Here is a 5,106-nt window from a genome sequence, read left to right as displayed (position 1 = left end):
AAATACCAAATCAATAACGAAAAAAACGACAGAACAAAAATTTAAAAAACGAAAGACGAAAAGAAAAAAAAAAAATTTAAACCCACCAGATTCTACTTTTTTCCCCCCGCAAAAAACCAACTCTGGGGGGAATGTCATACCAGTGCCCATTTTTAGATTAAAAAAAAAAAAAAAAAAGAAGGAATTAATGTTTGATGGAGATGCTATTGGCGTCCCACTGGCTTCGGGGGGGGGGGGGTTGTGGTTTGTCTGTTTGTCTGTTTGTCCGTTTGTCTTTGTTTGTTTGTGTGAGTGTATTTGTTTGTGCGTGTGTGTGGGGGGGCTTCGGGGTTGATTTCTTTGTTTGTTTGTTTGTAGGGGGGTTGATTTTCTTGTTTGTTTTTTGTATGCGTGTTTGTTTGTGTGTGTGTAAGAAGTGCTTGTTTTTGTACATGTGTTTGTTTCCGTGTGCGTATTTTTGTTCGTGTATGTGTGTGTGTGTGTGTGTGTGTTACTTTTGCTTCTGGATATTTATATCCTTATTATCATCATTATTATGACCATTATTATTATCTTCAACATCATCATTATTATTGTTATCATCATCATTATTTTCAATAGTGTCTAATGTGTATCTTTCTTGTCTTCCAGGTAATGTCCCTTGAATGTCCTTGTTTCATCTCGGTACTATTTAAGGTAAGGGATTGGCACTAAGGTATTGTGCACAAGTGTTTCAATAGTGTTATCTTGAGTTTGTTTTTATTTATCTTTTTTTTTCGATTACCTTTCTCTTTCATTGATTTTCTGGATTTTTTTCCTTGATTATGTTCGTGTGTTGTTTGTCTTTCTGCTGGTCTCTGCCCCTTTTGCCCTTTTTTCTTTGTCTTTGTCTTTGTCTTTGTCTTTGTCTTTGTCTTTGTCTTGTCTTTGTCTTTGTCTTTGTCTTTGTCATGGTCTTTAGTCTTTCTTTCTCTCTCTCTCTCTATCTCTCCTTCGCTCTCCCCTCTTTCTCTCTCTCTCTCGTCTCTCTCTCTCCTCTCGAAGTTTTCCTCCCCATTCTCTCGTCTCTCTTTCTTCGCTTGATCCCCCCCGGGTTCTTCAATTTGTTTATTCTTTTCTCTCTCCTCTCTCTCTCTCTCTCTACTCTCTCTCTCTCTCTCTCTCTCCTCTTCTCTCTATATCCTCTCGTCTCTCTCTCTCTCTCTCTCCCCCTCCTCTTTCTTATTTCTTTAATTCTCTCCGTCTCAGTACGCTATCATGCGAAGAAACGGCCTCGTTTTTACTGCCTCCTTTTCTTCCTTCTTCCTCTCCCTCTTTTTTTATTTTGTTCAGTTTGTCTGTTTCCCCTCTTTTCGTTTCTCGACGCGGGTTTGGGCTGGCTGGCTTTTTTGTATCTGTCCTCTCTCCTCTCTCTCTTTCTCCTCTCTCCTCTCTTTTCTCTCCTCTCTTCAATCTCTCTCTTCTCTTCTTTTCTCATATCTCTCTCTCTCTGCTTTTTGTCTTCTCTCTCTCATCTCTCTCTCTCTCTCTCTCTCTATCTCTGTCTCACTCTCTCTCTCTCTCTCTCTGTCTCACTCTCTCTCTCTCTCTCTCTTTCTCTCTCTCTCTCTCTCTCTCTCTTCTCTCTCTCTCTCTCTCTCCTCTCTCTCTCTCTCTCTCTCTCTCACTCTCACTCTCACTCTCACTCTCACTCTCTCACTCTCTCTCTCTCCCTCCCTCCCTTCCTTCCTCCCTTCCTTCCTTCCTCCCTCCCTCCCTCCCTCCCTCCCTCCCTCCCTCCCTCCCTCCCTCTCCCTCTCTCTATTCTCTCTCTCTCTCTCTCTCTCTCTCTCTCTCTCTCTCTCTCTCTCTCTCTCTCTCTCTCTCTCTCTCTCTCTCTCTCTCTCCCTCGCTCGCTTCACTCGCTCTCTCTGTTGACAAAAGGGATTTTTCTCGGCAAAGTTTGTTGACATCTTTAAAAACTAGAATTATACTCCTTTGCAACGTCGAACAGAGGCTGTGTCTTTTTTTCTTCGCTATGTTTGTTTTTTGCTGTCGTTGTTGTTGTTGTTGTTTTTCTTCTCGTACATTTCGCGGGGGAATTGTATGAAGAGAAAAGGGGGAGGAGAGGGAATGAGGGAAAGGAGATTTTTTAAAAATTTATTTCTATGTCTCTCTTTATCCTTCTCTCTCTCTCTCTCTATTTATTTATTTCTCTCACCCTCTTTCTCTTTCTCTCTTTCTTATTCTCATTTTCTCTCTCTCCTGTGTGCCTGTACCTTTCTATCTGTGTGTCTGCCTGTTTGTTTGTGTGTATGTATATATATATATATATATATATATATATATATATATGTATGTATGTATGTATGTATGTATGTATGTATGCTTGTATGTATGCTTGTATGTATGTATGTATGTATGTATGTATGTATGTATGTATGTATGTATGTATGTATGTATGTATGTATGTATGTGCGTCTGTGTGTATTGGTGCTATTTCACACACACTCACACACACACACATACACACACACACACACACACACACACACACACACACACAACAGCAATGCATATTAGATAGTTTAATCGTTGCAATGATAAATTACTTTGATGATTATATTCCTTCTCAGAAATGCAATCCACGTTGATTGTTTGATCAGTCCGTCTCCTTCGCATTTTTCTCTCTCTCGCTTTTGCTCTTTCTCCTTCCCCTCGTCGCTTCGCTATTCTCTTTGACCGTCAGTTAATTTCGAATCGTCCTTCTATGCTTGTGTATGTATTTATATATATATATATATATCATCATCATGAAACGGAATGATCATTGGGCTGATCAGCCGTAGCATCCCAAACACATTATATTTTGGAATGTGCACAGGAGCTATAAAATAAACAAAGTAAAGGCCCCTAAGTTTGTTCAGTAGATTTAAACTTCCGCCAGACATATTCAACATCTGCCATGGACTAACAGTTGCACTGCCAGCCGCTTCACCGCAGTTCTTTTGGCAATCATGGTTGGTGGTTCTCAACTCAACATCATATCTACGGCAGCTCACACACTATCGTGTCTAAGTCTGATCTACAGATATGTGTATGTGTTTATTTGTATATATATGTGTGTGTGTGTGTGTGTGTGTGTGTGTGTGTGTGTTTGTGTGTGTGTGTGCGTGTGTATGTGTGTATATGTATATATATGTGTATATCATTATCTCAAGAAGCTTCGACGTTATACATTATAATAATGAGATGGAGTTGTCAGATGTAAATAACGCTGACCCGGCGGACTCCAGCAGGGGTGGGGGCGAGCTTCTAAGTTTAGTATCATTCAAGTACAAAGTTTCCAATATGACGGTTAATGTTCCCGAGAGCGACGCACAGAGCTATAGGAAAATGGGCACTGCCATCTTATAGAGCATAAAAATAGAGTATGAAACAATACCGGTTTATCTGCAGCGGCCTCATATTTACCGGGAAATAACGGAAATCTCCGCTGCTTTTCACTGCTCAGAGACCAAGTCTACGACACCATCACACAGCCTGAGTCCTTAATGTCTCGTTTTCCAAGTAAGACTGTGATTGTGCAGCGCATCTGTACTCACCATACTGACGGTGTGTGTCACAATTTCTTTTCTATAACAATTGATGTCAAGAGAATATGTGGAAGGTAGGTAAGGTTTGGTTGGATTTCTAGGTTCGCATGATACACAATGTTTACTTTCGTGCGGCTAAACAGTCACTTATCATTGCATTGTTCGAAACTTGTCTCGCCTTTTCTGAAAACGGACTTTTTTGCGAGGCAGCTTTCGGTAACAATTACCATGATTTCTTTCTGCATCTAACATTAATAAACTATATGTTGTTTTGATCTTTGAGATATCATAGTTGCCAGTTTTGTTGTTTTATTCCCTCAATATTGAACATTGCGTGCTTTATTAGAAGTAATTAATCTTCAGTAATAACTTCCAAGTCTTTAGACACATTCGCTTTTAGGAATCGGCCTAAGGGCATGGTGTGTTTTGATAAAAGCAATGAATAATTTCACCGATCACTGGTATTGCTATTTCTATATATCTTGTTGGCCTTTGCCAGAGGGCATGGTGTATATTTGTTTCTTTTTCAAAATACATTTATACACTTATGCCAGTGTATAATGTATTTCCACACTCTTGCTGCATCCTTTGATGAGTTATTCAACTGTGATAACATTAAATGGATATTGGATTGTGTAAAAACAAAGTGATATATGTATATAGATTTATAAAGTTGTCAGAATGTTCAGTTCAAATTGAGATTTTGATGCACATTTTGCTGGATAATCCAACTTTACCAAATTAAAATGATATGGGTTATGTGAAGATAGAAATGAATAAACATTAGATTATCAGTTATTTAATTGTGATTAACTTTAATTAACTGTGGTAAGAAATATGCTGACTGAAATAAACATTTAGTCGAAGCAAGTCAAGCTTTATTTTTTTTATCTTTTTGCACTAATACCGAAAGTTATAAAATTCAGTGAATGCGTTAAGAAGAATTGAGATCTTTTTTCGAGAATAATGGAAGCTTATACTTTTGATAAGACTTCTATTGAAAGCGAAAGGAAGAATTAATCATAAATGTGATAAGAGAATGTTAAGCACACAGTAGAAAGATTTGAACTTAGCCTGAGAAATTAATGGTTTATTTTTGCTCTCTACGTTTTTGCTTGATTAATAAACCTAGGTGAATAAACGATAAAAGATGAATAAGGATAGACTGGTTTGAGTCAGATTTAGTTGAGCAAGGTTAATTGTAATAAATATGTATATGATTGTGTGTGTGTGTGTGTGTGTGTGTGTGTGTGTATGTGTGTGTGTCTGTGTTTGTGTGTGTGTTTGTGTGTGTGTGTGTGTGTGTGTGTGTGTGTGTGTGTTTGTGTGTGTGTGTGTGTGTGTGTGTGTGTGTTTGTGTGTGTGTGTGTGTTTGTGTGTGTGTGTGTGTGTGTGTGTGTGTGTGTGTGTGTGTGTGTGTGTTTAATTGTGTCCGTCTATGTGTATGCGTCCTTCGCTACTCCCCCCCTTCCCCTCTCCCCTCTCCCCTCCTCCCTCCCCTTCCCTTCCCTCCTCCCTCCCCTCCCCTTCCCTCCTCCCCCTTCCCCTCCCC

The sequence above is a fragment of the Penaeus chinensis genome, chromosome 36, assembly GCF_019202785.1.
Source record: "Penaeus chinensis breed Huanghai No. 1 chromosome 36, ASM1920278v2, whole genome shotgun sequence".
NCBI lineage: Eukaryota > Metazoa > Arthropoda > Malacostraca > Decapoda > Penaeidae > Penaeus > Penaeus chinensis.
Note: the sequence above shows the minus strand (reverse complement) of the source record.